Source organism: Mesocricetus auratus, unplaced genomic scaffold (assembly GCF_017639785.1).
Source record: "Mesocricetus auratus isolate SY011 unplaced genomic scaffold, BCM_Maur_2.0 Super-Scaffold_6730, whole genome shotgun sequence".
Taxonomy (NCBI): Eukaryota; Metazoa; Chordata; class Mammalia; order Rodentia; family Cricetidae; genus Mesocricetus; species Mesocricetus auratus.
The window spans coordinates 79,688,428-79,706,886 of NW_024429184.1; the positions used below are offsets into that span (position 1 = coordinate 79,688,428).

At 47.8% G+C, this 18,459-nt stretch overlaps 1 long non-coding RNA gene across 1 annotated transcript in view; it reads right to left on the reverse strand.

Annotated features, from left to right (window-relative positions):
* Positions 1-362: 362 nt before the first annotated feature.
* The window catches only part of LOC121138815, a 224,649-nt gene continuing 206,552 nt past the window's right edge, over positions 363-18,459 (reverse strand). The window contains exons 3-4 of the long non-coding RNA XR_005875672.1: positions 1,545-1,606; positions 363-1,204 (exon numbers count right to left, since the gene is read on the reverse strand). This is a non-coding gene — a long non-coding RNA (uncharacterized LOC121138815). The remainder of the gene's footprint in view (positions 1,205-1,544; positions 1,607-18,459) is intronic.

An 18,459-nucleotide genomic window follows, 5' to 3' on the forward strand; every position in this document is an offset into this window, starting at 1 on the left:
CACTGTCCTTGTCAGAGACCACTGGGCTGATGTATTGCCTATGAAAGCCAGGGACACAATGCACTGTTTTAGAAGGAAGAGAATCCAGACAATAGGACTTGGGGAACCATATGATCATCATTACTCTACTTCTCCAATGGGGGTGCAGGCAGCCCAAGCAGGACCTGCTTCTTAATCGGAGAGATTCAGTCTCCCGCAGCAGAAGGTTAGAGCGCACATTTTAGAAGCACCACATTCCAGCTCAGTGGACCTGAGCAGAGTTTTAGCCAGCCTAAACCTCAGTTTCTCAAGTTTTACAGCAGGAATACCTGGAACCTCTGTGACACTCTCAGGAGGCAAGACTGCCAAATGCGAATAAACAGTTAACACTCTGTAAATACCACTTTTATTGGTATTGGTATTTCAAAATAGCCAGCCCCTTCTGCTAGCTTGCATTGTTAAATACATAGATTTCAGTTGTCTCTCAGCCTGCCAGTGGCTTTCCAGGAAATCAAGCATGACCTTGGTGACAGTTCACTTAAAGCTTACTGTGTCCCCAGTGCTGGCTTTGTGGGTAATAGTGGCCCTTAGCTGCTGTTGTCTACAGATGGCTCTGTGTGTGTTTGAGGGACGTGTTCTGGGGCCTAGGGAAGATCTTAAACATGGATTTCCTGTGTCTATTCAGTGTGTATATGTGCTGATCTCAAGGTCAGTCTCAAGTTTGGTGAAAAAAAATTCTCAGTTGTCCGCACATGATGGAATAGCAGACAAACTGGGAGAAATCTACTTTTATTTCCACAAGTGAGGGATACTTTATTGCATGCTGGTTCTTCGCATCTGGACCCTTCGTGGAGCCATTCTGGGCTCTCAGCACTTTTCCGGGCCTGACCAACCTCTCCTCCACCCATCAGACCCACCACGCCTGGGCTGCCCTTCACAAAGACCTCAGTGTGTTCCCCAGTGGCGAGGCCTCTTCTCTGCTCTCCCTCCTTCCCCTTCAGCCCAGATCGAGTCTGTCCATCCCTAGAGTGTTCTCTCTGACCACCACCCTTCACTGGTGGCTCCTTCTGTGCCATGGGAGCCAGAGCTGGTCCATGTGCCCTTCCAGAAGGTTCTTTGTCTCATCTACCTCTTCCCACGCTGTTGACAGGATTAGTTTGGCTCTCTGCTCTGGTTGAGCACACTGTTCCGTGGTGTGTGAGAGAATTGTTCCAACAGGGACAACCTAACAGCAAACTTAGAACAGGTCAGATACAACCTCTCCGTATCTCAGGGTAACCTCGCACTGCCCACTCACAGATCCACAGCCAATGAGTTCTGTCTGGAAAAACCCCAGGGCTGTTCTCTGCTTAGAGGGCAGAACAGGGTTCAGGGCAACCTTCTTCAACTTGATGGCTGTATGTACTTGGGACTAGCCCTGCCCAGTGAGAGGGACCTTCCAGAAGCCCAGAATCCAAAGCCAGTTCCACCCAGGTCACACAGTTCCTGCTCTTTGTAGGGAAACTGCCCAATTCCCAGAAACATCGTTATAACCACAGAACTCAAAAAGCAAAATTCATACTCACAAGCACCGACTCCTTAGGCTTCAATTTCAGGCCACCAGTTTTTCTGCAGATCCGTTCATTTCCTGCAAAGAGAGGGACAGGCAGGGAGAAGCGCATTAGCATCTGCTCTGGGTATCCTTCAAGCTTTCCTGACTGGCCTCGGGCTCCACACCTTCTCTGCACGCACATTCCTTCCTGCCGCACTCCCCTCCCCTCCCTGGGAACACCATGTTCTGTTGGGTGGGCGCCCCCACCCCTGCAGGCCTGTAGGCTCTGCCCACGCTGCCTCCTCCCGCTCCCGGCGCCCTGCCAGTCTCCGATTGACCACTGCCTCCAATTCCCTGAAGGCACTGGGCTTCTTCCCACTCCGGAGCCAGGGAGGCCTCCACTTCTGTAGCATGAGGTTGCCTAGCAACGGTGCGCACGGGCTCAGAAGGCCCTCCTAAATTGGACCTCACAGCACAGGGCATCTCCTTGTACAGCTGCCTGCATCTTAACAATCTGCCTCTGAATAATAACACAATGGTAATTGCATTCATGGACCCCAAACTACATTTAAATAATGTTCAAGAGCTGACACAAACCAACAAAGGCCAGAAAATGCATCGGGGAGGTTGACTGCGAGGCCACGCAGGGACGCTCCGCTGTGGGAGGGAGTTGACACCAAAGACTTGAGTTAATGACAATACTAACCTGAACTGTGAATTCTCTTGCCTTCTGCCTGAGCATGTCACTGCTGTAATGCGTTGTAATGTAAGTTTGGGCAATTAATGCGAGGAAGTAGGGATGTCTCAAGACAGGGTGCCCTCTGGTTCTGACGACTTGTACCTCAATTTTGGGGGAAACAGGGGAGGGAAGACTCAGTGGAAAAGCAGCTTGAAACTGAATCTCCTTGGATTTTCCAAACATCACTATATACATTTTTTCTTTCTCTTTCTTTCTTTTGAGATAGTCTCACTCTGTAGCCCTGTTTAGCCTGGAACTCACCATGCAGGTCAGGCTGGCCTCAAACTCATAGATGCACTTCCTGCCCCTGCCTCTGAGGTGCTGGGACTATACCCTGATATGTTCACATACATTTTAGAAGGCAGAGGAAGAACCTGGCAAAGCAGAGAAGGAGACAAATGCTACACAACTGATGTATTTCAGGATGAGAAGTTATGGCCCCTTGGAGTCACAGCAGCAGCTCGGGTTGACTGTTTGAATGCCTGACGTGACAAGGCACTCACATCTTTGCAGCCATGTTCATAACAGACTCATTCCCAATAGCCAAAGATAGAGGCAACCCAAGTCTGTAACACATTCACTGGATGAATAATAAAATGTGGTAGGTACAGTCATATGAGGAAATACCACTCACCCCTCAAAAAGAAAGAAATTCTGGTACATCTACACTGTGGGAAACCTCAAAGTCAGTCACAGATAGACCATTCCCCTTACCTGACAAGTCCAGAGTAGTTAAAGTTGTAGAGATAGAAAGTACGGTGTGGGGGGTGCAGGGTGGGTAGCAGGAATGGCTGGGCAGGATCTTATGAGCACAGAGTCCCAGGTGGGGAAGAGGAGAGAGTTCTGAAATGACTGGTGGGGATGACTACACAGCAATGTGACAAACTTAAATGCCATGGAACTGTACCCTGAAAAGTGGCTAAAACATTATGTATGCATGTTTGTATGTATAGTTTCAATTTTGAAAAATTCATTTCTAATACTGGTGCAAGGCTAAAGGAGTTCCTCAAGGCTTGAGTTGATCTTCATCTTGGAAGTCAGAATGACTCATGTCACTCTCAAGCTTGAACAGGGTAGTTGTCACCAGGACTAAAAGTCATACTGCTCAGGGCAGCTGACAAGCATGGGCCTATTTCACGAGGCTGCACACAGACCCTCCCTGCTGCAAGGCAGGGTTTTTCACATCTGCATAAAACAGTTGCTTTCCCTGGGGCAGTGGTTCTCAACCTGTGGGTTTCCACCCTTTGAGAGTCAAACGAACCTTACACTGGAGTCACCTAAGACCACAGGAAAACACAGATATTTACATTATTGTTCATAACAGTAGCAAAAATGCAGCTATGGAGTAACAATGAAAATAGTTAGATGGTTGTGGTCACCACAACATAAGGGTCTGTGTTAAAGGGTGTTGAGGGGCCACCATAGCATGAGGAACTAAGTTAAAGGGTCACAGCATTAGGAAGGTTGAGGACCACTGCTCTACGAACAGCAGCATCACCTGTCTCCCACCTGCTCCCTCCAGTCACGTGGGCTCCAGAGCACTTCCCTTTGCCTGTCCTCTGTGCCTCAGCCCACTCTTCTGTGCTCACATCAAATCCTACACCCCTCAGGAGTCTTCCAGATTCAGACCCCTCCAGTGCTGCTCTTAATGCGGTAGCCTGCACTGACCGGATTAGTCTTACTTTGCATTCTAGTCTGAGTGGTGCCCCTCCCGGTGAAGCCCTGGACGAAGGGCAAGGACCTGTGCCGGCCTCAGGACCACGCATCCCATTCCAAGAGCTGCCAGGCTCCTCTGCCTCCTTTTCAGGTAATGTCTGCAGAGCCCTGTAATTCAGGACTTTAGGTAGAACCCACTAGCAGCTGCTGCCAGTTGCTGGAAGGTGCCTCTCTGCAGGCAGCCTGCAGTTGAGTATTTACAGGTCTGATTAATTTGGAAGGGTCATTATAGCTAATGGATTCTCCGAACAAGAATGAATAAACAGCATAGGTAATTTTTTTTCAGTGTCCTAGATTTTTTTCTTGGAATGTGCTTTAAGTATTAAAACAGAGTGTTACGAGAAAGAAGAGGAAGGAAAGAAGATTCTAAGGAGAGATGAGAGGAGCCCAACTGCTGCTCTGAACACATTTCCTCTGTCTCCCTGTCAATAAATGGGCATGATCAGGAAGGTCGTTCCAACTCAAACAGATAATAAAATTATGGTTGGAGATGAGACTGAAGGAGGCTGCTAGTAACCTTCCAAGGTAGCACATTTCACCCCATCTAGTGTTAGATACCACTATCTGGGGACAAGGTGCCAGCCATGTTCCCCTTTGACAAGACAAGGTTTGCAGTCACTTTGCTGTCTTCCCGGACATTGACCCTGGAGCTTTCAAACTTATGACCTAGCTTTTCCTGGCTCTCATTTGGTCATTAAAGTCCTCCAGACTAATGACTTGTTTTCCTGAATCTCCAGGAATGGCTGGAAACAGGCCAAAGGGCATCGTCTAGGCTCCGTCTCTCCAGCCCTTGGCTCTGTGACCAGCGGCCCTGTCTGTCAAGGCTGGCTGCGGCAGGACAGATGCTCCCAGCTCTCCCAGACAGGCCAGGGTAAATGGAAGTGCTGTTCACAGAGCAGAGAGCTCTGGCTCCAGTCTGCCATTCCTGGGAGAGACAGACAGGGCTGATGATCGCGGTTTTCTCTCATGACTCTGTTTCCTGGTCATTGAATCGCTTCCCTCTGTCTTGGGACAGACAGACAAGGGAAGGCGGGAAGCCTGTGTCTGTCACAAACACACAGGTTCCTACTTCTGGAACACTTGTGGCTTTCAAGTGGTAAGACGAATGTAAATTAAAACTAGATGAATAGTGGCATCAGCACCACTGTTAACAGTTTCTCTTAGCTAACATTTGGAGGATGCTTTGTGGTTTATTCTGGTCCTATGTACCTTCTGGGAAAGCTTCAGGCTGTCCACTGAGTCCAAGGTCTGCTTCCTGCTAGGGATGCAGCTATGAGAAGGCAGGTTCTAGCCACACTCCTCTCAGGAGGCTTCCAGACAGGGAGGGAGCTAAGTTCTAAGCCTTGTGTAGAACCTTCCAGATAAAGAGCTAGCACAGATTCCTGCCGCATCCCCTGTCTCATTGACCCTTTCCAAAAGAAACAAGATGTGTCTGCCCAGGCCTGGGCATGGAGCAGAGCCCCCTGAAGGCACAGCCTGGGCCACTGCCCTTTATCTCTTTAGTCTGTCCTGGGAAGACTGTGTGGAGGCTGAGGGATAACCAGTACAGAACACGGACATCGGCAAGCAACACAAAGTTGGTATTATTTTTGGGGTAGCCATTGGATTCTTCTAGAGGAGAGAAATCCATGTTCAGGGGAGTCCTGAAAATCCCCACTCAGCTCCTAAAAGCTCCTCAGCACAGAGAAGATAAATGCTCCAAGCCACACAGAAGACCAGACCAGAGCTCACAGGTAGACTTGGGTGGTGAGTTCAAATGCAAGCCATGCCCTGCTGATTTCCTCTCCTGTGAGGACAACAGCAGTCAGGCAGCAAGGCCAAGCGCACCTTGATGGTGGAAGTGCATGTAACACAGACACACATCATCTAGGAACAAGTAGAGTGGCAGAGGCCACAGTTCTCTCAGAGGACTGTCCCTGTCCAAGGGCCTGCAGCTCCAGAAGCTGTGAGTCTTGTGATTTAGACAACTGCCAATTGTTACCTGTGTGACCTTGGGTAAGTGACATAACCTCTCTGTGCATTCGACTTTCATTATCCACACCGTCCTACAAAGGTGAGATCAGCAATCCCAAGATCAGGTGCCTACCACATGAGCTGGAAATTTGTGTCCACATGAAGACCTGAGTGCTGATGTTTAAGAAGCTTCTTTAGACTGAAGACACCTACATGTCCCTCAGTAAGCGGAAGAATAGACAGGTGGACAGTTCAGACAGCAGACTCATACTTGCTGATGAGAAACGATCAGCTGTGAGAAGACGAGGAGGAAGATGAGATACATACAGGAGCTAACCTAACAAGAAGGCAACTGTGCTGCATTCTGGGAAAGGGAGCAAACCCAAAGGTCCATGGTTACTAGGGACTGGTGGAGGGAGGAACACATGGGGCACAGAGATTTTCAAGGACAGCAAGACCTTTTCTGTGTGTTCATATTTGGACATACAGAAAAATCCATAGAACATAACATACCAAGAAGGACTCTGCTGGGAGCTCTGAGCCCAGTGGATGGCGGAGTGAAAGCTTTGGCATCTGCTCACACATCTGAATGGGTCAGTGCACAGTGTTAATACTCTGGGGAGTTGGGGGAGAAGTGGGGAGAAGGAAGCCTATGGGTGGCCCCTGGGCTTCACCTCAAATTTTCTGTAAATGGAGCCTTAGATAAGAAGTGACTATAGAGGGACAGCTGGGGCCTAAGCCATTCCTCGTAATCCATCTGGCATGAGACTAGTTTGGTTCCTTCTGAGTCAATGAGGGAGGTTTGTGGTGGAGAGGGGCTGGGCATGGCCCTTTCTGGCAAACAGAATCCTCCTTCTGTCCTTGCTTTGGGGTGATGATGGCTCCTTAGAAATCTGAATCTCAATGACCTTGGCCTAGAATCTTAAACAGGCCCAAGAAAAGGCCGGCTAGGCCCAGCGCTAGACAAACAGTGGGGCCTGGGTGTGGGAGTGGAGGCCAGGGGTGGGCAGCCTGTCTAAGGACACAGGTGTGATTTACGATCCCTGGTCAGGCTACCCCACCCTGCTTTCTGCTCAGTCACGCCACACAGCAGTTTTTCTGGCCTCAGAGAGGTGTGTTCCTGGGCTGGGTAAATCTGAGTCCCAGCAGATATGGCCTGGGGTTGCTGAGAGAAAGGGGAAAAGACATTTAGATTTTTCTACACTCCATATCCCTCCAGCAAGCAGGGAATAGCTAGTGTTATCACACTGAATGGCAGTTTGAGTTTGAAAAAGAGTAAGTGTTTGTTCTTCTGATACAAAGAAGTAAAGTGTAGCAATACTAGTGTCTCCCAGGCCACGCCAACTCCATATCGCCCTGTGGGGTGAGGCGTGAGGAGTTCTGATGACTCAAGCAGCCTAACAGGCTCTTTGTGCCTAAGTTCAGTTCTCCAGGGAATGCTGCTCATGACCACGACTGTGGGGTCCCCTGGTGGTGGCCCTAGTCCCACCGGGTTTTGAGGTCTGAGGGGCTGCTGAGGCAGGCATCGGGCTGGGGTGGGGTCTACTCCGAGCGCACACAGCACAAGATGGGGAGATGTGGGTACAAAGCTGCTCTGGCTCTGGTGAGCTCTCTGCCCTTTTTATCTTTGTCTTTTTTCCCCAGGGCCTGAGTTCCTCCAGCTCAACCTACTTTCCAGAAAGTTCTATTTCCATTGGTGACCAGTGTGAGAACCAATTGTTCTTTCTCTCAGAGGAAAAAAAATTCCTTAAAGGTGGAAGAGTAAGCCGTGTTCCCTGAACCCTGCACTTTAGGATCCGTCATAGTGAAGGCTGGCCTGGGGCACAGGCAGGTGTAGACAAGGCAGTGCTGCTTAGGTCCTGAAGTGCTGCTGGGAGATGGCTGCTTTGAAGTGCCTACCTCACCTGTCTCCTCAGAACTGGATCCTACCCAACATGCAGTGTAGTTTCAGAAGGGGAATCACATATACACAGGGTAGGTCACTTCTCAGAGTTCTAAGGGGCATTGATTGAAGGCCACCTAGGGTAGCAGGTAAAAGGGGATGTAGCTATACCAATCATGCCTGTAGTCCCCACCAGTACCACCCAACTCTGGGGCTTGGGAAAGCTTAAGGGCTCTTCCTGGATGAGTCACTCTGTTTTCCACACATGAGATGATGTGTCAGTGGGAACTATCGTGAGGAGGTCACCAATGCTGTCACTGGCCCAGAAGAAACACTTCCTGCCCTGGCATACTCCAAAGGCACTCCCTAATGCTACCTGCTACAGGGAGCGCTCCTGCACACATTTCTAGAATACTCCATGAGCACTCCTTGTCTTGTAAGCATGAGTTTCTGAACACGTGTGGCCATTTCTACCACAGATCAAGAGGAAAAGGACTAGCATTTGTCACTGGTCTCTGGAATGCTTCCTGACCCTGCGTACCTGAGGTAGCAGACAGACTGCAGAGTGCAGTCTGGAAGGGTGGGAAGGATCCAAAGTGAGTTTGCAAGTAGAGCTGCAGAGGTGGAAAGAGACACAGTTAAGAAAGACCATGGGTCACCAGGTCTCAGGAGCAGAGGGCATGAGTGTGCTGAGGAAACAGGCTTCAACTCTAAGCAGAGAGAGCTGGGCATCTATGAAGTCACCACTGCACCGTTGCTACCGTCGGGGGAAGGATGATGTGGGTGGGGCTGGCTTTTGGGCCCAAAGAAACCTGGAGGCAGAGGAACTGGCCTAGGCTGAAGCCATCTTCTGCTTCCTGCTTCCTTGTCTCTGCTTCCAACACAGCCAGTACCAAGGAACCTACCCAGCTAAGCATGCATGGTTCGGAGGAGGCTTATTCATCCCAGTCTGAACCCAATGGGTAAAAGACGACTTCCCAGAGTCAAAACCAGTGACTGGCTGGTACAGCTGGTGGGTCACTGAAGGCTCTTAATACCTAGCCCAAGTAGGACACTGCATAGCTAATAAGTGAGCTCTCCAAGTTGGTGATGCCTCTTATAAACTTCTTGCCCCCCCCCCCCCGACACAATATCGATATTGCCTACAGTTTCTGGTCTCAGTATTCTATTTTCTAGTGAAATGAAGAATGAAATATTCTTACAAAGTTACCTGAGAGTATGCTGGAGTGACTCTCAGTTGCCTAACATTGTACAAGGACGGGGATTCAAGTCTCAGCATCCAGTAAACTTAGTATGGCAGCTCATATCTGTAATCCCAGAACTCAGTAGGTAAATGAAGATCAGAAGTTCAAAGTCACCCTTAGCTACATAGAAAGCTTGAGGTCAGTCTGGGCTAAATGAGAACCAGTCACATGAAAAACAGCAACTAAACTAAAAAAAGTCTCCTAAGATTTTTTTTAACATTTCCCCCAAGCTTTTATTATTTTACCTCTGTCTAACTCAACAATATGTATACAATATATACATATCTATATATAGTTAAATTACCAGGTTGTTTTCCATTCTTTTCAAAGCTTCAATTCAGTTTCCACAGAAGCAACTTTCCTTTTCTTTTGCAGCAGTATTTAAGTGATTTGTATACTATTTAATTAAATTGCATAATTACAATAGCAAGTTTCACTGGCACAAACAGGTTTGGGCACTAAGCCAGCTGTTCCAGGGAGGCACTGGGCTCAGCTGCTGGGAGCAGACATGGGGAAGTTTTTGGATAACTGCCTGCCTGATCTGAACGCTCCTCCAGCTGGAGGTATCAGTCACGGGGACTGGGGGATGCTGGTAGATCTGGCAAAGTGGTTCATTGCCAGAAATGAAGGTTAATTCTCCAGGGCCTCCTTGTACCCGGGTAATCCTCCTCCCAGCCTCACCTCTGCTTGCTGAGAGGGTACCCCTTTCTCTGTGTGCACTCTGCCCAGCCCTGTTACACTGAAGACCCATTCCCAGGAAGCCATCCGCAAGGGTGTTTTCAATGAACAACACAGCTTCAGTGACAAATGACAGCTCAATGGAGCCCTCCCTCAAACCAGTGGGCATCTCCCCCAGAGGATTCTCCACTCATGTCATTCCAGGTATGTTCAGTAAGGAGCTGGGAGGAAGTCTTTCTTCAGTCTTACCATCCAGATGTCCACACACTTCTCCTAAGACGTTGCTGTGGGCTCCCCTGGGGTTTTAATTTCTCTAATCCCTCATATTGTGGGATACCATACCTCCTCAGTCCCTCCGCCCCCATCAGAGTCATTTTCTTCATATGAGTAACCTTCCTTACCTCATGGGTCACACAGTACCCCCAGCTGCCAGCTAGCCAGCCAGTGTTGGGTGAGGGAAGTGCTCACTGGGATATGTCCACAGGGGACATGCTGTTTTAAGCTGCCTACCATTCCTACTGCTTTCCTCTCGGTAAGATTTCGTAATTTCCTTCTTAGGTACTTTGCTGTGTGCCCTTGTAGCCGATGTGTTTCTGGGGTAGGTCATGGCTAACTTTAACCAATCGGCTCATTTCCTTTTTATCGTGAGATTCGAAGACATATTTTCTGGGGGCTTTTGGGGAGGAAGCCATCACTGATAATGTGGAAGGGGCCTGCAAGGCCTGGAGCTGTGACAGCCTTTTCGTTATCAGAAGAAGCCCAGAGGACAGCCCTGAAAAGGCCACAGGAAAAGGGAATGGAAGACTTCATCACTTAGCCTTCGCATTTCTCCCCTAATTAACTCAATAAAATGCCTCCCCACACCCCATTTGTAACTACTTAACTTTTAAAATCCAAACATATATGGATGCTTTGAAAGATAAAAAAGCAATAAATGCTTGATAAGGAAAATATGTAGCCTTTACTCTAGCTCTACCCACACTGGACCCCAATTCCCAGAGGTGATCTCTCTGAACTGTTTTAGCTATTTCTTGTGCTCTTGGCTGGACTATTTTACACAACATAGCGTATTAGTCAGCTAGGGGTGCTATAATAAAATATCACAGACCAGTAGCTTGAACAAAACAAATTGCCACTGAAGGGGTTTAAACCATAGTGGAGACATGGTACAGGTCTCAACATGGTAGGTTCTATGCAACACAAAAAATAAATGACCCAGAGACAGATATTGGAGATCAAGAAACTGGAGATCAGGAAAGCAAAGCAGTTGACAACTAGGTCTTACTTCTAGCTGAGGTTGAAAAGACTAATCCTGTCTCCATCAAACCTCAGACTGCTATGCTCTCCTCAGTGTGACTGGAGAGAATTTTGAGACTTCAATGTCTTCCCATTTCACTGTGACTGGAGAATGAATGTTAACTCTGAGACCCTGTTATGATCTTATATACCTCTCCTGAGTCCTTGGATTAAAGGCGTTTGATCCCAAGCGCTGAGATCATCTTTGTGTGAGCTGTTTCTCTTTAGGACTGGAGGTATTTCTTGTAGTCACTGGGGGCCTTGAACTAACAGAGATCTGACTGCCTCTTAATCCTGAGTCCTGGGATTAAAGGTATGTGCCTGTCTTTTATGGCTTGTGGCTGACTTTGCTTTCTGAAGCCTCAGTCAAGATTTAACAAATCATAAATAATATATCACCACAGTTCTATTTCTTAGTCTCCTCTTAGACTCTCCATTTTATCCCTATCCTCCTCCATCAAATAGTCCTGGTCTCTGTATCTTTCCATGTTTTTCATTTAATCAACCACCAATGTTCAAGGCAGTAAACCCAGGCAGGTACTGCTAGTGGGTGAATTATGTAAAAATGTTTCCTTCCTTGTAAAACTTATATTTTCTCTAGCATTAAAAATGGTTGCATAAGCAACTGTTCCTACAGAAGCTGCCCCAAGGGCTGTAAAATCCCTCCAGAATTAGACAGCTCCTTTAGGATTTTTCTGGGGTCATCCAATCTAGAGTTATCATCCTTTCCTCAGTCCTGACTAAGTGTTGCATTGCTTCAGCTACTTTTACCAGGGAATTCTCCACAAACCTCTAAACACCAGTTTCTGGTGCTGCCACCCCAACCACCACAAAGAAGGTGGCTACAAGAGCCACATTTTCCACGGTATATACTCTCTGCTACTCTCTCAATCTCCTTTTGCTCATAAAGGCCCAAATGCTGTCCTAGTACCCATCTAATCTAGGGCCCTCTTGACGCGTAGGGTTTGTCACGTGCCATGCTGCTCATTTGTGACTGGCCATCCAGTACTTGACGTAGTTCCCATTTGAAGTCCACAGCTCTCCTTTCCCCAGGACTCACACCACCTTCTATGAGCATGGTCTTCCAGCATGACTCCCTGGCATCACCAACCCTCAGGCACTCTTCTCTCTGATGCGTTTTCCTACCACCATAACCAAGTTCTCTCATCAGGGACTCATCCACAGCAAAGAGAGCCACCCTGGACCTGCAGTGTCTCTTAAGAAATCCTCAGAGTGATCAGGTTGACAACAGCTGGCAAGAAGCTCTTGTGAAGACGTCAAAGTGAGTCACATCCCTTGCCTGGTCACTTTCATGCTCCCGTGCAAGAAACCCCATAATTAGCCATGGGGAGAACCATGTGTGCTGTTATGTGTGCAACCACACCCAAGCAAGATGGGGAAGGTAAATCTAAATGACACCGGCCCAGGTGCCTCCCCAAGCAGGACATAGATGGGACATCTGACCCCATACACCTGAGTACACCATTCAGTCCTTGAGGCTGGCTGATCAGTGGCCTGCTACTACCATTTCCCCATAAAGAAAATGAGACCCCATCCAGCCGTGATTTCACAGTATCTGTCCAGTCTTACAGTATCAGAGTATGCCATGTTTGGTTGATGTCCCGGGAAAGCCTGCTCTTTTCTGGAGTCCCAGGGACTCAGGTTCAGATGTCCACACACCTCCTTCCGTCTCTTTGCTAGGATCCTGCCCTCCTTTTACAGGCCCCCCAGGTGGCTTCCCTTTCCTCAGGCTTCCCTGCCCGCATCACGGGTGGCCCTAAAGCACCTCTTCCTTTTAAAAAAGGTTGTTGTGAGACATTCTAGACACACGGAAAGGCAGTAATTTACTATGACGCCTGCAGACACACCACCCACCACAGCATAAATGAGAAGTGGTTCTCTAAGCCCAGGTCTTGCCCTTTCTGTGAAAGCACATCAGCACCTCTTCCACTCTTCCTGGAAGAAGTTCACAGGGATGCACACACAGCAGGTCAGAGGGGAGCTGAGCTAGGCACTTCCTTACCTTACTAGGGCATTGGACCCCTCTGTAAGTGCCCAGGAATGGGAAGTGGGGCAGAGGGAAACTTTGTAGGCAGCACCGAGTCTAGGTGACCACCTGTGCAGCAGTGTGGGCTGCTGAGACCCAGAAGTGTTCACAGGGGCAGAGAGACCAGTCGGGACATTCCAGATGAGAGAGGCAAAGCAGGAGACACTGCCTGGCTTGGGCAGAGAAGGGAACTGGATAGGGAGTGTTAGATGAGACTGGCTGCGCCGGAGCCAGTGAGACCCTCCATCAGGCCCTCAGTGGTGGAGGACATTTTCCCTTTGTGAATGGCTGCTTCCTTCCCACCCTGCTCCTGCCAAACACAGGCCTTAGAAAGGGACAGAAGGGCAGCACTGCTGACACTGGCAGTGCCCGATCAGCATGGAAAACGACTTGCTGGATACCCTCTTGTGGCAGCAGAATAGACAGCAGAGACTGAATCATCGAGATGAAAGGGTGACGGAAGCCAGTTGGCAGAGAAGACTGGAGTGCCTCCTCACCTGGGCCACTAACGAATGGAGCAAGCGGCAGGAAAATCCAGGCTGTAGAAACTTGAGAAGGGCCAGTGGTGTGCAAATGACCTCTACATCTAAGGAATGCGGTCCTTGCTTCTCAGGGCTTTCCCCTGTCTGAGAAACCCACTTCCACCGTGGGGGTGCCTCACTTTTCCTTTCTTAATAAAATGGTTCCATTTCTATTTCTAAGCCCTTGTCCCTGGTGCAATGCTTTGCCATAGAATCAGAACCCTCTGAACTCAGATCTGAGGCCCAGATCTAGACACATCCTTCCACTTCCTTTTCTTTATCTCTTCTTTTGGATACAGAGAGGCTTTCTCTGAGACTCTGGGCTTCCTCACTGTTTTCCTGACCTCCAGTCCCTTTTCTGACACATTCCAGCTGCCTTGCTTTCCCTGCTATGATGGGCTGTAATGCCATGGCATCCTCTTCCTGAGGGATGCTGGAATGTGCAGGTTTCCTGGCCTGTTGCTTTTCTTCCAAACTCTAATAAAATTGTTCTCAAGTTTCTGTTGGTTCCTGTTTCTAAATTCTCTTATCAATGAGACTAAGAACTCAAAACAGAACCTGGTTCCTGCGTTAGCACTCTCATCTGCAGCCGTGGCCCCAGAAGATCAAGGGTATACGATGAGCTGGAGTTCCATGGGCCTGACACCTACATCTCAAGACAGAGGAGGAAGTTCAAGGATAAGGCAAACCATATGTTACATTTGCAGGAACCTGCAGACTGCCCCAAGTCTGCCAAATCTATGCTTGCTTGGTCTTTTATGTTGCCAGGCTCTGCCCTTACTACACCTAACTATGACCCTTCAGCAGACCACAGAGGACTGTCAAGCCCTCTGAAATATTTAGAAAGATCAGACACCTGTCTGGCACCTCTGTCTATGCCCAGGATGCTTTTACCCCATTCCTTCCCACATCCCGAGGCTCATGAGTTTGAACACGTGGTCCCCAGCTGATGATGCTATTTGGGGAGGTTGTGAATGGGGACTTTGGAACATGGAGCCTAGCTGAGAGAGGCTTCCAAGTGCAGTCCTTGAAGGATAGCTCACCTCTGATTCCAGATGAGTTCCCTGCCTCTTGACTGGTGCCATGTGACACGCTGCCACTACAAGTTCTGACCACCACGTGCTGACACATTCCAGCTGCCATGCCTTCCCCACTGTGACGAGCTTTAATGCCACCTCATTCAGCCAAAGCAAATCTCTCCTTCCTTACATTGCTTTTGTCGAGGCTTTGTCACAGCAACAAGGATAATAACTAATGTGAGTAGTGACAAACATGTGGAAGATAAAACAGGGAAAAATGCCCCTTTCTTTTTTATAACATTCTCTCAGTAAATACCCAGGGAGTAAATCCAATGAAACATGGGCACACCCTTCACTGAGAAATACAAACAACACTGTGATGAATCAAAGACTAAATTAATGATGGGATTATAATTTTACAGACTGGAAATAGTGATAATATGTCTATTTCCTCTAATTTGATCTCTAGATTTAGTGCAATACTCATCAAAATACCAGATTTATGTCAGGGTGCACGTGCATGTGTGTGCATGTCTGTACGTGTGTGTGGGGCATATGTGTGCATGTATGTGTGCATATGTGGAGAGTCTGACAAGTGATTCTAAAACTACATGAAAATTTGGAGGACATAGACTACCTAAGGTGGTGACAAAGAAAAAAACCGACATGACCAGATGACTGCATAAAGTTGAAGAATGGGCAGAGTGATATGGAAGAGGACACAGAAATAGACACATTTAAGGTGACTTAGAATGAGGGCTCCACTCCACTCCAGTGGGAAAGAATGGGTGTGCAGTGAACAATGCTGAGCCAGTTGGGTATCTACATTAAACATTTACCTCTACTTTATGCTAAAGGAAAATTAATTTGAGAGGGAATATAAGCCTAAACAAGATAATAAAGCTGTAAGAGAAACCTTGGAGAATATAGCCAAGACCTTGAATGGAAGAGAAAGTCCCTTAGCAGCACAGAAAAAAGCATTAGCTATCAGTGAAAAGACAGATAAATTGGACCTCATTTAAATTAAGAATGTCTATTCATTAAAAGACAACATTAGAAAAAAATCCATGCAGTGAGAAAAGGTCGACAGCAAAGAACTCATCGGGACGGACCAAGAGACGACAAACAGCCATTGATTTAAAAGCAGGGAATGTTTGAATAGGCATTTCACAAAAGAGGGTAACAAAGTGCCCCAGAAACACACAACTGTGCGGATGAAAAGCAGCAGGGCCACAGTGACATATCACACTCTGGCCAGAAAAGCAAAATAAAGTATCAGGACTGCTAAGGACGTGCAGCATCTGGGACTCTGACTCCCAGGAGGAGTGTCAATCAACACACCTACTTCAAAGAGTATGTGGCATCACTTATAGAAGCTATAGAGACTTGTACCATGTACAACCCATCAAATCCACACCTGGGTATGAAGCAGCGGGGAAAGATATTTATGTACACACATAAGAAAATCATCAGTAAATGTCTTCACAGAAACTTTCAGCAAAATAGTCTCAAATGAGATGCAATCCAAATGTCCATCAAAATGGAACTGGTAAAAAAGCGTGCCATGGCCACAGACAAAAGATATTATAATAATGAAAGTGAGGCATGTTATTGTCTACAGTGTGGATAGGAGTGTATTGTCAGGGAAATAAAAAACAGATGAACATGATGGGACCCCACTTAGACTGTGTTCAAAATCGCAGTCATTGTCATGTAACAAAGTCAGGTTAGTCACTATAGAGAAGGGACTGTCTGGAATGGCAAGATCAATTTAGAACACGGTAATGGTTTGATTCTGAGAATGTGTATCTAGGTACAAATTCAGCATGCTTTGGGTGCTTTTATCAAAAAGGTATATATGTTGGAGGGTATCATGAGGAGAGACAGGGTCACAATTAGGGACAAAGATCACCAAGCAGATTTTAATGAGGGTAGACAGCTGGCCTCCATGGCTTGCCTTGTGCTCAGGAGTCTCAGGGGAACAGGGCAGAATTCTAATCATAAGGCTACTACCCAAAGAGTGGCTCCCCAAATACTACAGCATCTTCACCAGTGCCTACTCCACTTTGAGATGACAAAGAAGCGAGAGTGGTTCCCCTGGGCCACGATGCTAAGCTGCCTCCACAGGGAGGCACGGATGGGCACGGGGGACCACAGCTGCCTGTCCTTGCTTTGCATCCAGTTTGGACTTCCTTTTAAAAATATGACATGTACAAACTCAGTTACCTTAACTTCTTATTCCCCAACAGGTAGGGGCAGAGAAACATCTCTGCTGTTCCTGGCCTGGATGGGGCCTCATCAAATAAGAGAGCTGTGACTTTATAGTTCATTTAACTTGCAAGCTCCCGACATCTCCGCCCACCACAGGTGGAATGTGTCAGCTGCCCCAGAAGGGCTTGGTCAGCACTTCTGACAGGCCGAATCCTGGCTCCCTAGCCCGCTCTGGAAACCTTGTCAACCTTAGCTCACCCAGCTCAGTTTAAGACTTGGAAATCGCAAAAAGGATCACTTCCTGTGCCGCTTCCTCATTTGTTCCTCCTCCCCCCCTCCCCCCCGTTTAATTTGTGATTTATTGATATTTGTCTGCCTTTAGCAACCTGGCAGTCTGGCTTTCCTCTCCCACCCCTGTGTCTTCCGTTAGGGTGGCTCTGTAGTCTGTTTGACTCTGCTCTCCATCTGTCCTGTGAGCAGTGTTGCAGCGCTCCACTTTCAACTGTTTAAAAATAAAGTCGGAAAAGTAACAATCAAATAGATGACAGCCTACAAAAACAGCAGCTGTTGCCCATAAGGAAACATTTAAAACACCCCCCTGGATGTCTTTCTAGAGAGAGGGATGTTGTGGAGCCAGAAGGAAGAGGCCTAGCCAATGGCGATGGCTTAGTGTCCTCTGATGCACAGGTGGTAGTGGATGCTCCAGCCCCCTGTTGCTCCGCCCTCTGGCTGGAACTGAGAATGAGCAAGTGAAAAGAGGCCTCAGAGGCATTCAGTCTCTGGAGCATCAGAATTTTTTGCTTTCTGACCAGACAGCAAGTTATCTGCAAACCAAGCCACCAGGTCCCAACGTCAATGTCAGAAAGGACAAAAGTAGCATGTGGATTCTGCCAGTTGACTAGTTGAAAGCAGCTGAACTAACCAAAATACAATGTTGCTGAAAACTCACCATAACATTTATTTTAAAAATCAAAAACGTGTCTCCAGGAGCATAGTAAACCTCTTCAAATTTTAAAATGTTTGTTTAAATGGGTATTATCAAGAAGGTGAGAGGCAGCCAGCCTGGCGGCTCCCACCCATAAGCCTTGAACTTGGGAGGCAGAGGTAGGAGATCAGGCCAGTCTGAGATACACAAGAAAGATGCTATAAAAATAAAGGGAAGAGCCGGGCGGTGGTGGCGCATGCCTTTAATCCCAGCACTCGGGAGGCAGAGGCAGGCGGATATCTGTGAGTTTGAGGCTGGGTTGGACCGATAGCCTCCAAAACAATACAGAGAAACCCTGTCTCATAAAAACCATAAATAAATAAATAAATAAATAAATAAATAAATAAATAAATGGAAGATGGCTGGGGAGATGGTCTAGTGAATAGAGCACATGCTCTGTAAGCATGAGGATCTCAGTTCAGATGCCCAGCACCTTTGTAAAAAGCCAGGAATGGGCATGTAAGTGCCCATAACCCCGGCACGGTGGGGAGGGCAAAGGCAGGAGGACTGCGAGGGCTTGCTGGCTGCCAGTATGGCCAAAAGCCCAAACGACAAGCTTCAGGTTCATTGAAAGAACCTCTCTCCAGGGAATAAGGTGGAGAATAAAGCAGGGTACCCAATGTCTTCCTCTGGCTTCCACATTCTGCGCATGCAACAC